General features: G+C 41.7%; 1 protein-coding gene and 1 pseudogene across 6 annotated transcripts in view; both read left to right on the top strand.

Moving 5' to 3' along the window:
* Nucleotides 1-18,813, top strand: part of UNC5D (unc-5 netrin receptor D) — a 590,870-nt gene that overhangs the window by 283,126 nt on the left and 288,931 nt on the right. The gene's annotated exons all lie outside the window — the stretch shown is intronic.
* On the top strand, nucleotides 13,137-16,487 carry LOC309651769 (transcription factor BTF3 pseudogene; annotated as a pseudogene). Its single transcript has one exon. The product of its transcript is annotated as a transcription factor BTF3 pseudogene (transcript).

Below are 18,813 nucleotides of genomic sequence, written 5' to 3'. Positions count from 1 at the left end.
TTTTTGTTTTTTAATTTTTTATTGAAGTATAGTTGATTTACAATCTTGTGTTTCAGGTGTATAGCAAAGTGATTCAGTTATACTTACATACATATCTGTTTTTTTCATATTCTTTTCCCTTATGGGTTATTACAAAATATTGAGTCTAGTTCCCTGCGCTATATAGTAGGTCCTTGTTGGTTATCTATTTTATATATAGTAGTGTGTATATGTTAATACCAAACTCCTAATTTATCCCTCCCCCCTTTTCCCCTTTGGCAACCGTAAATTTGTTTTCTATGTGAGTCTATTTCTGTTTTGTAACTAAGTTTATTTGTATCATTTTTTATATTCCACATATAAGTGATATATTTGTCTTTCTCTGACTTCACTTAATATGATAATCTCTAGGTTCATCCATGTTGCTGCAAATGGCCTTATTTCATTCTTTTTTTTATGGCTGAGTAATATGGGATTAGTTTTCTGAAGACAAGAATCATGGTTCTAGGAGGGCAGTAACCAATGGTTAATTTCCCTCAGGCTAATTCTTGGGCTGCTACCCAGAGGGGGAGTTGGAATTGAGCAGGTGAAGGAGGGGTGGAAGAACACTGCAGATAAAGACATGTAGGTGACCCAGCAGGATGTGGGGGAGGAGAAACTGTGGTGAAAGGCTGGAGAGGGGTCAGCTGGCCAGTCACACTGGGTCTTTCAGGTCATTTAAGGCATGTGGTCTTTATCTAAGGACTTCTGGGAGTCAGTAAAGGATTTCTAAGCAGAAAAGATCTTTCTGGCTGAAGTGTGGAGAACACTTTGTTATGGGTGCCAGAACTGAAGGGAGACTCTGGTGAAAAGTCCATTGCAATAGTTAGGGAAAAGATGATGCTCGTTTAGATTAGAGTGCGATAGAGAGAAATGAATGAATTGAGTAATATTTTAGTAGTCTAATGGGTGGGACCTAGGAATAGGTTGAAAATGGAGGTGAGAGAGAAAAGGGGGGAAAGTCAAATATAATTCCTACTTACGTAACTTTTAAAAACTGTTTTATGGAGGTACAATTTACATGCCACAAAGTTGATCCATTTTTAAGTGTACAACTCAATAAAATTTAGTGTGTTTTTAGAGTTGCACTGCTAACATCAGTCTAATTCTACAACATTTCTGTCACCCTAAAAAGAAACTTTATGCCCATTTTTAGTCACTCCCCTCTCCCATCTCTGGCCCTAGGCAACAGCTAATCTACTTTTTGATCTCTATAGATTTGCCTTTTACCGGCATTTCGCATAAATGGAATCACAGAATCTGTGTTCTTTTTTGTCTGGCTTTTTTCACTCACCAGACTATCTGAGGTGCATCCATATTGTAGCTGACCTACCCAATTTGAAACCTGGTGGGACCTTTCCTTTAGAGGGGCAGCACCAGAGGTGAGGCAGGGTTGGCAATGAGGAAGGGAGAGATGAGGGAGGTTTTGGACATGTCAAGTGTCAGGTGCCTTTTTTGTAAATTGAAGCTCAGAACATGGATAGAAAGAACACAAGAAAAAAACATGACCTAGGACTGGACCTTGGGGTGTTCCAACATTTTAATAATCGTGTCAGGGATGGATTTGAAGGAAACCATGAAGAAACATCCTTTGAGATTAAGGACAAACAAGAGCAAAATAACATCTGAAGAACAAGGGAGTTGTTAAATGTGTCAGATGTTATAAGTTAAGTTGGAGGCTGAAAATGTCCATTGGAGCTATCGTCATGGAAACCGTTGGTGATGTTGGTGGGATCTGTGTTGGTTGACTGTTTCTAGACTGAGTAGGTTACAGGTTGAGCATCAAGGAACCGTGAATGTAGGTCACTCTCGTGAAGGAGAAGAAAGATAGTGGAGTGTAGATCTTATACTGTTTTTGATTAACATGATAGAGATTTAATCACAGCTAAATCTTGACCAGAAGGATCACTACAGGGAAATGGGAAAGCTGTATACTATAGGAAAGAAAGGAAAATGTGATTAGGCAAGCGTCCTGGAAAAGCAGGAGGAATAGGATCAAATGTACCCTTGGAGGAAGAAGAAGATGGACCCCCTCCAGTATCCTGGGAAGAAAATGGGGCGAGATGTGAGCAGATATATGTTTAGTTTTAGGACTTGTGTTTCAGCCATGTTGGCACATCTCGTATTGATGTGGCTGGTTTCTCTTAAGCTGGTTGGCTGGATTTAGTCATCAGGCATGACCACAGAGTCGTAGTTGAGTGCACATAGATGCTCCACAAACCCAGCTTCATTAGCTTGAAACTCACAACCATGTGATGGTGAATCACACCATCGTTGGCAAAAATTTAGTATTTACGAACTTACCCTCTATATTCTCATTACTTTCATCCACATACTCTTCTTTCCCTGGGTAGATCCTGTTCCCCCCACACTAGCTTCCAAGCATTCAGCAATTTTCTGAGACTTCCTTGCTTGGAAACAAGAACTCCACCAGCTTAGTCTAAAGCATGATGTGAGTAACACTGCTGTAAGCACCTGGAATGTTTGAATCAGCATTTGGCTCCTTCAAATCCCTTTACTTTAATCACAACAATTGATCTACAAATCAAGTTGAGGGAAGAGCTTGGGGATTGGTTCAGACCAACAGCTTCCATAAATGAAGTGTTTTCTCTAGCAAAGAATCAACACCACACACCACAGGTGCAATTATGATCAGGGCAGGATTCACTTTCATTCAATACTGTCCTGCTGCCAGTTTGCAAGTCCATATATTAGCAGACAATTCAGACCGGAGGCCTGATAAGCACCTACCTTAAGTCTATAGTTGCATTTGGGAGGAATCTTGGTTTCAGTTATCCTTTGTGAAAGTTGGGTATTAGCCTTGCTGTTGGTTAATTCTCCCCCATGGAAGTTTCTTTCTTCGATTTATCGTAACTTAACTGACCAAAGTGATAAGTTTTGCCACCAAAGAAACCACATGTGATTCAGTGACTACACTGAGTTTAGTGGTTGGCAAAACTTTGTTCTCTGGGGTGAAGACTTTAAAATAACTGTTGTAAATATATTTTAATTATATCTGTTCTGGCACCATCTAGCCAGAGGAAGCAATTTTTCAGGAGCCTATTTCATCTCCCTTGAAAGTTTTGGTTTTAATGTTGAAAAGCTTTTAAGAAGAGTAGCTTGGAGGGAGGAACGGAGCAAAGCAGAAGCTGCAGGAGCATATAAGCTGTTTATAAGCAGCATGTAAAAGGCCTGTTTTCGCTCTCAAGCAGCAGGGCATTATTAATATGTAACAGTGAATAACCTATATTGCTTCTCAGCTGTTACTCATTAGTGGGAACATTGCATGATACTGGAAAAAAAAAATGTGAATCATGGCAACTCAAACATGTCATTTTCTCATCCCCCTCCCCCTGCATGTTTCATTAATGTCCATGCTGGAAATGCAAAACATCTGATATTCTAACTGAATTTTTGTGCAAGTGAAAATATCAAATTGGGAAGGCGTGAACTTTATCTCGCACCACTCAAACCCAAGACAGCATTAAACAACAGACAGATGAGTACATCACCTTTCATTTTAAAACCAGTTGGCCCTCTGTATCCGTGGTTGGTTGAATCCGTGGATGTGGAGCCTGTGAATACAGAGGGCTGACACTGGGGCTCGAGCATCTGTGGATTTTTGTATCCATAGTAGGTCCTGGAATCAATCCCCCGCAGATCCCGAGGGTTGACTATAATTGATTTCATGTTTTGATGGCATTAAGCGATGTATTCTAATAATATTACTTAGTTTTCAAGGATATTTGTCTTTATCTCTTCTATTGACTGATGTTAGGCTTGTAAGATGTGAAATGCTTCTATTATGTTTCTAGTCAAGCTGTGTATGCATGAACCAATGACTTAACTACTCCACTGTGAAGTAGTCTCTGGCATCTTCTCTTTTTAACATCTTTATTGGAGTATAATTGCTTTACAGTGGTGTGTTAGTTTCTGCTTTATACAGAGTGAATCAGCTATACATATACGTGTATCCCCATATTTCCTCCCTCTTGCGTCTCCCTCCCACCCTCCCTATCCCACCCCTCTAGCTGGTCACAAAGCACCGAACTGATCTCCCCGTGCTATGCGGCTGCTTCCCACTAGCTATCTATTTTACATTTGGTAGTGTATATATGCCCATGCCACTGTCTCACTTCATCCCAGCTTACCCTTCCCCATCCCCGTGTCCTCAAGTCCATTCTCTACGTCTGCGTCTTTATTCCTGTCCTGCCCCTAGGTTCTTCAGAACCATTTTATTTTTTAGATTCCATATATATGCATTAGCATACGGTATTTATTTTTCTCTTTCTGACTTACTTCACTCTGTATGACAGACTCTAACTCCATCCACCTCACTACAGATAACTGAATTTCATTTCTTTTTATGGCTGAGTAATATTCCATTGTATATGTATGCCACTGAACTTCCCATTATACTACTCATCAAATCGTACTCACTGAGTGTCTCCACCTTGCCTACTAGGCTAGGAGCCTCTTGAGGGCTGGTGGTTATCTTCATGCTCAGTACAAAGCCCGAATACCACAGATGCTCAGTTAAAGGATTGGTGATTGATTGAATGCATGCATATGAATGAAATTGAAGCAAACGATTGGGCAAGATCATTGTGAAATTGACCAGATATTGTCTACCTTGGGGAGTGGAGGCGGCTAAATATGACCTTTTAAAAATGGGTTAGTTAAAAATAAAACCAAAAACCCTATAATAGGGGTTCATGAAACTGTTATAAAAAGTGGTGGGGCCGGGGGAGTAGTGAGAAGGATCCCTTTCGGCATTTAGAGGACCACGATTCTTGGTGCCTCTGTGGGTGCTTTACCATAAGCTCGGGGACATCAGGGAACATGTCTGATTTGTGCACCGGTGCCTAGCACATTAGCTGGTATATGGTAGGTGCTCAGTAAATGTGATGTCTGATGACCGGAAGCAGGCAGACAGTCAGGCATGAAAGTGCTCTGTGGAAAAGTTTACAGGGTTCATAAAATGTGATTACCAAGGCAGACAGAATAAGTCCGTCTGTATAGAGGGGGCTTAGTGTCAGAAATAAATTCAAAGAACTCCATCACTTCTGGGCGCTGCCTGACAAAGGCTAAAAGCAGAAGTGCCCTCACTGGCTAGCCTGCAGCCTGCTTGTCCCCTTGATGTTGCTTTTGTGCTGATGGCTGCTTGCATTTAGGTGTCTGTACAAGAGATCTTAAACTAAGGAGAGGAGAGCTCTCAAAAGCAGATCACAATGGGCTGTGCCCCAGGTAGCAGTGGCTGAGTGTTGTGAGGGAGACAGAAATGAACTCCCTTTGCGGGGAACCTCTCAAGTTACCCAGAACCAAAGCTTCACTGCGTCTGTCTTGGTTTTTGAAGTCTCTGTGCAAGGGCAGACAGAAGACAAAACGGAAGGGAAAAAGAAACGTTTAGTCACCTCTTTTCTCATTCAGAATTAAACAATTTGGATTAAATTACCCCCATTCTTACCACCATTAGAATCTATTTGAATGAATGTAGAATTCCCCTGAGCTTATGGACTTCCTGCTTTGGTATTTTACCTATGAGCAAACACCATCTTGTGCTTTATTTGATGTCTTAACAAATAAAACCTTGTGTTTGAGGGACTGACTCGTGTCATTGGTGCGATTTCCTTTCTTAACCTCGGCATTAAATAAGTGTGGGAGACATGATTATTTGTTATAACTTGCATTCTACTTAATATTTAAAAATTGACTTTTGTAAATATATATGTAGGTAAAATATGGATTTAAATACAAAAGAGACTGCAGTGGAATAACGCTTTCTTCTCAGCCGGTGAGAGAGAGACAGCTGCTACTGGTGTTTTATGAGCATATTAATCCTCATTGGTAGATATAAACGTGTTGGTCTCACATAGCCAATTATAAACATGTTTTATGGGACGTTCCCCCTCTTCATTTCTGCAGAGCCTCGCTGAGGTAAGGACATCATGGCATAGTTTACCTAAAGCACAGAGAGAACTAGATAAATAAAGAGTCCCAGGGTGGGGTGAACTTGGAGATAAGGGCAGCCCATAAAGTTATCCTTCCTACAAGCCAAAGTCATCTTTGTTTTTATTTATTTTTATTTTTGGCCGTGCCTCAGGGCATGTGGGATCTTAGTTCCCCAACCAGGGATTGAACCCGTGCCCCCTGCAGTGGGAGCTCGGAGTCCTAACCACTGGACTGCCGGGGAAATCCCCGAAGTCCTTTTTAATATAAAGACTAGGTACTGTTCAGATCTAAGCAGAATGGTCACATATGCGTGTGAGCAGGAACAAATTTCAGGACTGCCCTTACGAGCTTGGATCAAAGTGAAGGCTCCCTGAGCTTCAGTGCTCCTAACATTTAGTAACTAGCCTTTCACATATACGGTTGACCCTTGAACAATGTGAGGGTTAGGTGTGTGCCCCCTCCACACAGTCAAAAATCTCCACATAACATATAGTCAGCCCTGGGCATCTGCGGATTCAACCGACCTCGACTTGTGTAGACTTGTAGTATTTACAATTGAAAAAAATCTGCCTGTAAGTGGACCCTCGCAGTTTATACCCGTGTTGTTCAAGGGTCAGCTGTAGTATCAAGAACTCTATGAGGTAGATACCTCTATTTTCGTTTTTCTTTTTTTATTAACAGATGAGGAAACCGCTTAAATTCCTTCTCAAAGTGGATCTGTAGGCCATTCACATATTACTTCGGAGTTTGGTAGATAGACAAAATGTCATGGCTTTCCCCAGAATGGCTTCATCAGAACGTGCATTTTAACAGCATCCCCGGGTGATTTGCAGCAGTGCCCAAATTCACACAGCTTAATAACGTGGCAAAGCCAGGACTCAAACAAAGGTATAGCTGGCATCAGAATCTGCCCTTGGGTGAAATGACTTGCCCAAGATCAGAGTTGGCAAATGTCAGAGATAGAGTTTGACCTCAGCTCAAGAATTTGTGTATTTCACTCTCTCTGTTAGAGTTGTGTTCTCTTACGCTACTCATTACTCTTAACTTCTCCATAAGTTTTTGTTAATTAGAATGCTTAAAGGCTGTGCTGGAAGTTTTCTCAATAGAAAGGGAGTTAGAATTTTAATTGCCACTCCCACCCCTAGTGTTCCTCCCTCTGAATCATCATTACAGAAGAGTGTATATTAAAAATGCCTCCTTGTTTGGCGCTGTCTTAGTATCTAAAGAAAGAGAGTGGGACAGTGAAAGGAACATTAAATATAGCTACCTGTCACCTGCATGCTACCTGTGTGCCCGGCAGAGTGTTCATTAACATTGAACACATATGACTTACATTCAAGAAACAATATTTCCTACTTTACAGTTTTATCTCCTGTGATTTTTAACACATGGAACCGTTGCCATGTTCTGCTGATCTTAATTAGCTTTAGTTCTCGAAGGATGGATAAGAGGCAGAAAGATAACAAAGATATGAGGGTCTCCTAGGCTGGGGAGGGTATGAGATCAAGTTTAGAGGGAGGTTGGGTCACATGTTCACAGGACTTTCTGGCTGGAAGGAAGCAATGGTTATTGATAAATTCTCACTTAGTTCTGGTGTTAACGACACTGTTGTTAAAGGGCACTGACTGTGGACCCAGACACCTGGGTCAAAGCCTGGGTTAGCTATGACCAGCTGTGTGGCCTTGGGCAACTTACATAACCTTTCTGTTTCGCCCTTTGTCATATGGAGAACTAACAGGAAGGTAGTACTGTATGGGTGATTAAAAGAGCTGATATACATCATTGCTTGGGCATTGCCTATCATAGATGATCTATCAATGCTAGCTGTTAGTTTTCAAGCCACCTTGGGAATACCAAGAAGTATTACATATAGTTGCTCTAAAACTATATAGCTAAGGACTCTGGTCATGGTGGTTTTGTGATGGCTCTTCCTTCCTCACAGGAAAGCAGAATCCACCTTCCCCCCACCATTCAGCAACCTGTTTCCATCCTCAAGTGCCCTCTGCAAATAGAGGAACAACTAAGCCAGATTCACAGAGGCCACTAAGAGATAGAAGAGTCATTATTCTAGACTGGGTAAGGATGGGATTATATGAACGTATTCAGGATCCAATTACTTGGGAATGATGGATAAGGATGTCAGAAAATTAAGGGAATATTTAGAAGACAAAAAGGAAAATGGGTCCTAGTACCACTGAATGTCCAGAAGCTACTCTGCTAAGCTGGCTTGAAGAGACTAAATCAATTGTTCAAAAAATAATTTTAAAAAATCAATGAAAAAATTGGGAGTCCAAGTGGCATGTAACGTTGGAAGCTCCAGAGAGAAGAAAAGCCAGCATTGAGAATCAGGCGTAAGTCGGGGCTCATTTGTGACCAGTTTGATGATGGGGGTGTAGACCATCAAGAAACCACTGGGAGGTTTGTGGTGAAGGTCAGTGCAAAAAATAAACTCAGATACTGGGGGATGAGATGAAGCAATTACAGTGGGTGAGGAGATTGCTGATACTGTCGGAAGCATATGAAACACATCATCATTAGTACAAAATTACCAGCATATTTAAGTTCCTCCAAGTTTGCATTAGAGGTTGTCTAGATGACTTTATTTTTAAAGCTAAGCCTATTATCCCCATATGTGATAATGTATGTAAGTAAGGAAAGAGATTTTGCACAGTGGTTGGCTCTGACCCGGATCGCCTGGGCTCAAATGCCTCCTTTTCTGCTCCCTACTAGGTGAATTGAGCAGGTAACTTAACTTCTCTGTGCTATTTCCTAACAGCCTGAAAGGATTGTTGTGATAATCAAATAAGCTAATATACTGACATGTTTCAAATAATACTTGATATTGAGACATTTGTTGTTAGGTATTGTCATAATTATCATTTAATATGCTTTCTGCCAACTTCAAGTGGTAGGAAAAAGCCCTGACTCAGATGATCTAGATTATAAGAATATTTATTATTCGATGCAACTTAAGTGATTAATTCAGCCATTCATTGAGGATGTCAGAAAACCGGGTACTTTGGAACATTATAATCCTCAGCGAGTTAACTGAATGTATACTCAGGCTGACTCTACTCATGGTAACAAGATAGCTGTAGCTGTTCCAGCCATCACATCCAGACACAACATTGTCTAGTTAGTAGAAGAAAGGTCCTTTCTACGTGAGTGTATCTTTTTAAGCCTCAAAGTCCCCTAGCATACTGTCATTCACATCTTAATGGTCGAAATTGTTTCCCATGCCTGTTACTGGTAAGGCAAATGGAATTGGAATTATCCAGATTGGCATAAAACGTTGCAGAGCCTTGCAAAGGAGAGTAGTAGATGGGGTTCCTCTTCAAAAAGAGGAAGAAGCTCGTAAGCAGTGGTATCCACTAGAGATGTAGGTAGAACTATTCAGCATCGGAGACAGAGTCTGAAGTTTGAAGATTTAAATAGTTTGCCTAAGGGACTTTCTTGGCAGTCCAGTGGTTAAGAAGGTTTAAATAGTTTGCCTAAGGGACTTCCTTGGCAGTCCAGTGGTTAAGACTCCAAGCTTCCACTTCAGGGGGCACAGTTCAATCCTGGTCGAGGAACTAAGATCCCGCATGCCTCGCAGCCAAAAAAAAAAAAAAAGCTTGCCTAAGGCCACACGGTTAGAAAATGATGGGCCAGTTGTTGATTCTAGAGCTCACAAAGTAAAGATTATAACTTACAACCTAATTCAGAGACCTGTTTGCTTTGGGTAGGACTCCCTTCTGTTGAGGAGTCTGAGAGCGCCAGTGAAGTCGTTGCAGGGGATGTTATCAGGGGGATTCGGAACAGGGCAGCTGTGGTCCAGCACAGGCTAATGACTCTGTAGGCATTCAAGGACTGTGGGATGGAAGGGACCTGTGGATCCCGAGTGGGACAGGCATGATTTTGTAGATCAGCACTGTTGAAAGAGGGCTGTCAACCTCCAGAAGTAGACGAGGGGCCGTATTGCTTTAACTGATTAATTTAATATTGTCCTGAGTTTTCAGAATCATGTTGGTCAGGTTAATCCATCCCTTTTGAAGGTGTTTTTGTAGGGCTGAGCCTTTCGGGCACCTCTCCATCAGGACCTCCCTTCCCATCAGCCCCTGTTGACAGACCCGCAGTGTGGGTGAAATGCCGCGGTTATCGGTGCCGTTAGACGCAGTCCGTCCTTGTTTGTGTGATTAAGAATGGCTTTGTGAACAGGGTTCTGGAGGACGGTGACAACACAGTCTGGCAGATGGAGAAATTGTCATGGGTCTCAGTTATTGATAAAACACAAATCGAGAAGAAAAATACATAGGAACCTTTCTTTTGGGACTGAATAGGTTGCTAGGGCTCTGGTTTGATGGAAAAATGCTGAAGTTGAAGTCAGAAGCCCTTGTTCTTGGCACTCACTGGTCCTGAGATGGCAAATTGGGCACTAAAATTTTCTTAGTAAAATGAACTTGATAATGACATCTCCCAGGGCTGTTATAAGAAACCAGTGGGTTAACACAGGGGGGAATGATTTAAAAACTTGAAACTTCCATCTGGAAACTTCTTGACACCCTGATGCTGTTTTCTCACTGTGTGGACTCCAGTGCATTTGTAAGGCAGTGACCTTGGAGGGTCTTTAGTTTGTTCTGTTTGAAGTTAATGGTTATTTTCAGATGCAGCTGGGAAGAGAAGTTGAAACTCTGACCTAGGTCTAGATCGTTTCAGTTTTTTAAATTATCTTCATCTGCTTAGGGCCTGACATTCTGACTTGATCAGGGAGCACCAGGAGTTTTCTAATGAGAAAGATTGTCACTCATTGGACTCTGAAAAGAAATACAGAGACAGGGAGAGTTTCTACCGAGCCACTGCCTTTGAGTCTTCTCTTGTAATCCCTAAACAGGCAAGTCAAGAGTGAGCCCTCCAAAAAGACAAATGGCACACTTCCCGCTGGGAAGTAGAAACTGGTTCTATGTCTTTTCCAACTTCCTCTCAAAAAGAGGCTTTCAGAGCAGGAAATGGCAGAAAACAAATTCTGATAGATTGCCAGGTGGCACCGTGGCAGGGGCTGTGCCTCTCAGAATGGCAGCCAAGCACTAAGCCCCTTAATTACACACACTGGTGATAAGCTTAGGCTGAGCAGAGAGGGAGAGCGTTGGAAAAGAAAGATGTAGGGCTTTGTCTGTAGTCTAGAAGTGAATCGGAGGTATATGGCAGAATTCTGCCACCTTCTGAAAATGAAATATAGCAGTATGCATGCCTCAGATTTGATTTTTTTTGTAAGCATATTTTTACCTCTTAAATAGTTTGAATTAATAATAGCTAATGTCTGAAATACAGAATTAGTTACTTAGATTCTTGCCACCGTTCCTTAAGGTGGATATCACCAACTCCATCTTAACAGGAGGAGGATATGATGCCCCAGGGAGGCTAAGGGACTAAAATTGTGCAAGTTCAGGTGGTGTCTGGCTGATGGCACATGCTCTTTCCTCCTATTTAATACTGTGTCGTAGGATAAAGGTCTATACGCAGAAATTACGTAGACACAGGGAAGTTGTGTAGGGTGGAGTGTGGGGGCAGGAGGGAGTAATCAATATCCCAGGAGGAGCACAGCTTCATTTCTTGTGGACTGATCAAGGAAAATATATTTCTTATTGCGTCAAAGTAGTAGGAATAAGGGCAAGTGGCCTTCACGGGAAACAGGGTGATGTACCAGGGCCAAGAAGTGGGAAAGGAGGTCCAGGAAAGGGTACAGATGAGTAGGGCCCTGCTGTTAGAAAAGGGTGCCAAATATAGAGCCTGTGTAAAGATCTGTAGCTTGGCTAGCTTGCCAGGGAAATTAAGAATTTTTTATTTAACTTATTTTTATTTTTTTTATTTTCTAAGAGTACGGTTGATTTACAATGTTGTGTTAGTTTCAGGTGTACAGCAAAGTGATTCAGTTATACATATATTCATTGTTTTTGAGATTCTTTTCTCATATAGGCTATCACAACAGAGTATTCAGTCAATAGAGTTCCCTGTGCTATATAGCAGGTCCATGTTGGTTATCTATCTTATATATAGTAGTGTGTATAAGTTAATCCCAAGCTCCTGATGTAACCCCCGCCCCATGTTTCCCCTTTGGCAACCACAAGTTTGCAAGTCTATTTCTGATCTGTAAATAAGTTCATTTGTGTCATTTTTAAAAATGAGATTCCATGTATGAGTGATATCATATGATATTTGTCTTTCTCTATCTGACTTAATTCACTTAGTATGAAAATCTCTAGGTCCATCCGTGTTGCTGCAGATGGCATTACTTCGTTCTTTTTTATGGCTGAGTAATGTTCCATTGTATATAATTGAGGCAAATGTGGCTCTTGGAGACCCTGGGACGTAGCACATGCTGAATTTCCTCCCTTGTATTCTTCCCCCGCTCTGGATACTTTCTCATCAGCTCCTAAGCTGAAATAGGCATCACTGGTTGGGTGGTTGCATGTGTGCACACCTGTGACCAGTTACCAGCTCCTGGCTCTGACTCCTTTAGGGAAAATACAGCCTCATTGTTGAGGCTGTGACAAATAGCCTCTTACAACCTCTGCCCCGTGTGGTTGCCCGGAGCCCAAGAAACACCACCATAGCTTCACCAGTGAACTCAAACACAGTTTGCCCAGCATCTTGGCTTGGCAAGACAAGTCAGGTTTGCAGTCTACTAATTGGAACCCAGTTCCTTGTCTTTTTTCAGGAGGTGATTTTTGCACTGTTTTTGGGTCCGTGTGGTTCACAGAGGTCCTGCAAAACTTCCTCCTGATCACCTGGCCTGCTCTTGCCACTCTCAAGGACTCAACGGGAATATTGATGTATACCGAAGATGATACACGTACATCAGTGTCTGGTATTTATGTAATGTCACACTTAACTTATTAATTCATTCTTGACAGGGACAAATGTACAGTAAAATTTACCAATTGGGACTAATTGATAGAAAGGCCAATTAGATAGTGAAGTCTCTATTCACTGGAATCCAACTAGCAAGACCCCAGTTCATCAATTGTTGAGTCTTCATGTGTAAGGGAATTCACAGCTCTTAGGAAAATCAAGCTTTCAGGGACTTTTCCTCTCAGAAGTGATTTCTAGATTATTCCTTAGGGTCAGTATATGAGCAGCGCCTCTTTCACTGAACTCTGGTCTTTCTCGGTAACCAGGCTTCATGGGGTACCAAGAAAATAGATGAGTCTTGTATAATTCTAATTGACATGATTTCCGGCTAATTCTCATTGTCCCAGTGTGCAGAATGATGATCATAACAATAGCAAAAACAGCACTGATTTCAATATCCTGAACACAATAATAAGCATTTTATATGGTTTAAATTCTAATTTTTGTGACCACCGTAGGGAGGAAGTTCTTATTTTGCATATAGGAAAATGGAGGTTTAGGTGTTAAATAAATGACTGAAGATCTCACAGTGATATGGGGTTATCTGAATCCAGGCTCTCTGACTCCAGAGCTGATTAAGCTTAACCACTGCCAGAATCTTCTGGGCCTCTGACTCGTAGAAGGAAAAGGACACTGAGAGACAATGATTGCCTCCTCATCTGATGTGCTTTGGCAGAAGATGGACAATATGTTGATAGAAGTTCAAGCCTCTGAAGGGTGTTGAGATAAGGTTATATTTAAATTTTATTCCAACTCTGAGATGCTATAATTCTAACCGGAAAACACACCCAACCAGAACACCTCAACCCCATACAATCTCAACTGTTATCTATGTACTACGGTAAGGCAAGTTACAAGCATAAAGCATAAATTAAAAAGACGTTTGATAACTTTCTCAATTCATAGCCATGCAAATACAGTTGAATTCTCTGAACAGATTACTAAGTGGATTTACTTAGCCCTCATGTAGAATGGAGGCTTCTGAAGTCCTTGAAAGATAGGAGTTTTTAAGCTAGTTTCAACAGTTTCTTCCTCCAGTCTTATTTACATTTTAAAAATTTACTTGGCAAACTCTCCTGTTATAGAAAATTTAGAGGTGTATCTGTATAAAGTATCGTTTCTAATTAGGGTATAAATTAGGGATACTCTACTACAGAATGTGTATGTCTACTAAGTTATCGAATGTGAGAGCAGATTGCAGATGTGTTTGCACTGTATCTCAGTTCACCATGTATTCTGAGGACTCGTTACTCAAAGACACACAGAAAAAATGAATAAGGGAAGGAAGTCTGTCTCTCCGCATATTAAAATATTAAAAGAGTAATCAGGCCTGAGGTCACTTCATTAGTTACCTGGCTGCATTAACCTTGGTTCTTAGAAAGTTTTACCATTATCTATTTTAAAAAAACTAATTGAATTTACTAAGAACTTAAATTGCAAGGGAAGAAATGTAATTTATGCGGTAGGATTCTTATAATCTGACCAAGAGCAATTTCTTGAACTTTGGAGGGTATTACAATCTTTTTTTAAAATTTAATTTTATTTATTTTTTATACAGCAGGTTCTTACTAGTTATCTATTTTATACACATCAGTGTATACATGTCAATCCCAATCTCCCACTTCATCCCACCACCAACTCCTCCTGCCACTTTCCCCCCTTGGTGTCCATACGTTTGTTCTCTACATCTGTGTCTCTATTTCTGCCTTGCAAACCAGTACATCTGTACCATTTTTCTAGATTCCACATATATACATTAATATACGATATTTGTTTTTCTCTTTCTGACTTGCTTCACTCTGTATGACAGTCTCTAGGTCCATCCACGTCTCTACAAATGACCCAATTTTGTTCCTTTTTATGGCTGAGTAATATTCCATTGTATATATGTACCACATCTTCTTTATCCATTTGTCGATGGGCATTTAGGTATTACAATCTTGAGGAGAAACACTGGCAAATAAATTATTTTAGTTTCTTTCTTACAGTGACCCATTTAAGGTGAGGACTGTTGACCTTTTTCTACCCTTTGTCTTCTTCCACTTCACAAACCTAGATGATTAAGAACTACTGATTTTTTCTTAGTACCTGCTTTTCCCCATATTTCCCCTTATCATTCAGGATAGAATAGCTTTCTAGAGCTGTTTGGAAATCATCCTTAGCATCCTTAGCAGATCCTTATATCAGCTTTCATGACTCAATAAGAAGAACGTATAAGGTTTGCAGCCTTACTGAGCCAGAGTTTCGTCCAGGTACTTGGGATTTGCCAGTGACCTAGAGACAGGTCCCTGCCTTTGTGTACCTGACATCCTAGTAGAGAAGCAGGGAATAGACTATGCTTTATAAATAAGAAAAGTGATTTAGAAACTTAGAAGGTGAAAATACTACGGAAAAAGAAAAAGTCAGGGCATGAGGGAGTGAAGAGGGGCATGGGTTTCAGGATTAAACAGGGTCGTCAGGGTTGGCCTCAGAGAAAAGGTAACATCTGAGCCGATGTAAAGAAGGTGAGCTCTAGCTGCCATCTTGCGTCCCCACGTGTGTGCGCCTTATCTCAGCTGGTCTGCCCGAGACCCCCTGAGCGCCAACCCTAGTCCCCCGGCGTGGCCCCATTTCCGCTCCAAAAAGATACTAAAAGGCTCTGGACACCGGCATGGGAGGAGGATGGGAATGGGGGTGGGAAGTGCCCGGAAGGAGCGAGACAGGGAGGGACAGGGCAGGAGAGGAAGGCGATGCTACGGACAGGCGCACCCACTCAGGCTGACCCTCGGGGTCGAGGTGGGGCCAGGGGTGGCCGCCCTGGGGGCGAGGCGATGCTGTCTCTTGTCTCTTCTTCCACCTCGCGGCGGAACCCGAGGACAGCAGCCTCGGAGGAAAGAAGTGATCATGCATCAGGAGAAACTCGCCAAACTGCAGGCACAAGTGCGCATGGGTGGGAAAGGAACTGCTCGCAGAAAGAAGAAGGTGGTTCATAGAACAGCCACAGAAGAGGACAGAAAACTTCAGTTCCCTTTAAAGAAGTTAACGGGCAAACGATATCTCTGGTATTGAAGGGGTGCATATGTTCACAAACCAAGGAACAGTGATCCACTTTCACAACCCTGAAGTTCAGGCATCTCTGGCAGCAGACACTTTCACCCTCACAGGCCATGCTGAGACAAAGCAGCTGACAGAAATGCTACCCAGCATCTTAAACCAGCTTGGCGCAGACAGTCTGACCAGTTTAAGGAGACTGGCTGAAGCTCTGCCCAAACAGTCTGTGGATGGAAAGGCACCACTTGCTACTGGAGAGTTGGAGGTTGATGAAGTTCCAGATCCTGTGGAGAATTTTGATGAGGCTTCCAAGGATGAAGGAAACAGAATTGAGTCAGCTTCTGACGAGGATAAAGCTCGAAGTTCCTGGGAGCTGCTATTTTATATTGTGACTGCTTTTTAAAATTTTGTTTACGGATCTGATAAAATCTAGATCTCTAATACTTTTAAGCCCAAACCCCTGGACACTGCAGCTCTTTTCAGTTTTTACTTATATACAATTCATTCTTTGCCACTAACTAAGGTGAAGAACCCTGGGAATAAAGTTTGAAACAAAGGTTAATAAAGTTTCTTTGCCTAGTTTAAAAAAAAAAAAGAAAGTGAGATCATGACTCGTCTGTCTGGAAATGCCAAAGGTTCGTCATCTTGCTCAGACTGAAACTCAAAAGTCCAGGGGCCTTAAAGGGCCTACACGTGTGCTGTCCCATTCCTTCCTTACTATCATCTCTTCCTCCTCTCTACCCTTTGCCACCTCCCCACCCTCCCCCATACACACCTCTCTCCACATTTGCTTCCTATGGTTTCTCTAGTATTAAAGGCACACTGTCGCCTCAGGACCTTTGCATATACTATTCCCTGTGCTTGAAATGTTCTTTCCTAAATATGCATTGCCTTCTTACCTCCTTGGCCATCCTAAGCCCTTCTAGCCGCACTGTCATCAATTGTAATTCCCTCTTTACCCAACAATCTCTTCCCTGCTCTATTTTTTCTACAGAACTTTGTCGTCATCTAACATGCTATATATTGTTATATGTGTTGAAAATGTGTATATTGTCTGTGTCTCCCTGCCCTAAAAACGTCAACTACTTGAAGGGGAGGGATTTTGTCTCCTGATACTCACTCAGTATTTCACTCCTAGCATGGTGCAGAAGCAGAGAAGGCATCAAAGAAATTGTCCTTGAGCCACTGAATGGTGTTGTGTATAATGGTTACTTACCTGTTAAATAGGTTCTTTTAAAACCTCTGAAAAGAGTTTGCTTTTTAAAACTAAATAATGCATGCAACTGGTCATTTTGTTTACATCATTCACTTAACATTTTCAAGCATTGCAAAAATACACTTCACCGACGGATTGCGTAAAATTCCATTTGAGGAAATTGGAGTCAATTGCTTATCATTACAAACACAAGCCACAGAAATAAGAAATCTGTTGGTGAAAAGGGTGTGGAGGTAGGAAGAGCCTCCAAATTAAAGTAGATTGAATTAATTTGTTCAGTATTAGTTTGTTCAGTATGGTGTTTCAGTAGAACCCTCACTCCCCACCTATCCTTCAACTGGATCCATCATGCATCTCAGCAGCCAGGTGACCTAAGAAGCGTAAGCCCCACACAGGAAAGAATGGTTAAACAGTTCATGTGCAAGACTGAGGACATGGAGTGCTGGTGTGCAATCCTCTCTCCATCATTAACATGCTGCAGACCCTTTTAGCCTCCCCTGCCATCACCTACCCACCTGCCAAGCTCTTACACAGTTAGGGAGTGAGCAAACGAGGGCTTTCGAGAGAAGCCTTGAAGAGACATTATCAGAACACCAGAGTGATCCAGGTCTGCATCACAGAGCAGATGGAACTTGTTGCAACCACCCAAGAAGGGTCAAACCCGACATCCATTTCCAGCCTGGCTTGTGCATAGCATCCTAATCTGAGCAGATAAGCCCCCGTTGCTGGGAACGAGGTAGTGGTAGAAAATGGTCTTTTGGTCCTTGCATCCCGACCTGGGAGATGCTACTAACCGAGTACAGCTTTCAACGTGCCTTTACTTTGTTTGAATGTAGCATTTCTTTGGCTTTAAAAGTCAAAGTATTTTCTTCTTCTTTAGTGGCCATTCAAACACAAGGCGAAATCAACATTTTAACATTCAGATAAGCAAGGAGTTCGTTTACAGTTCGAGATTTGGAGGACGCTGCTTTTGTGTGAGAATATTTGAAATTTCCACAAGTTATTGCACATTCATTCCTGGAGTTTTCATTGCAGAAAATTGCCAGAAGGAATGGATTTTGTCTTCTTCAGCTGGCAGGACAATTTTCCACCCGTCGCCCAAATATTTGATGAGAAGGGTCATGTTGCCGGCTCTGAAAGTTTATACTGTGGATCCTTCGGAAGTGAGAAGGTCTAATAGAAACTACTACGCTGATATGAGAGTCCAGCTTGCTAAAGCGTCTGTGAAGTTGTGGATGGATTTCTGATGGTTAGGGCAATTTCTGAAAGACTAGCTTCAATGATGCACACACACACACACACTCAACTTGCTGCCTGGCAAATGATGTTTTTCATTTTTTTTTTTTTTTTTTTGCTGTAACGATATTCTTGTATTCAGCAAAGCTCTTGTTTGGCCTTTCCAAAGATCTGAATTAATTGCCTGAAATTATTGTTGTTCATCTTCCTGGTAAATGGAACCAAAAAGAAGCACCGGTCCATGGGTGTAGATGAAATTGTCACTTGATTTCAGGTTCGAGTAATGTATTGTCTCCGTTGAGTTTTACACTCCTGTGTTGTTGGTTAGGTATGTTCAGCACAGTCAGTACAATCAGCAGAAACAGATTTCAAACTTCCGTGCGTAATGGCAGCAACCTTTTAAGCTGTCAGAGTAAATATAAGACTGTTCTTCCCTTGTTTCTTCAAACACTTTATGGACTTCGTAAGTAATA

The sequence above is a fragment of the Balaenoptera physalus genome (genome assembly GCF_965194825.1).
Source record: "Balaenoptera physalus genome assembly, chromosome: 21".
In the NCBI taxonomy this organism is placed as follows: Eukaryota; Metazoa; Chordata; class Mammalia; order Artiodactyla; family Balaenopteridae; genus Balaenoptera; species Balaenoptera physalus.
This window is presented reverse-complemented; position numbering and strand designations above follow the sequence as displayed.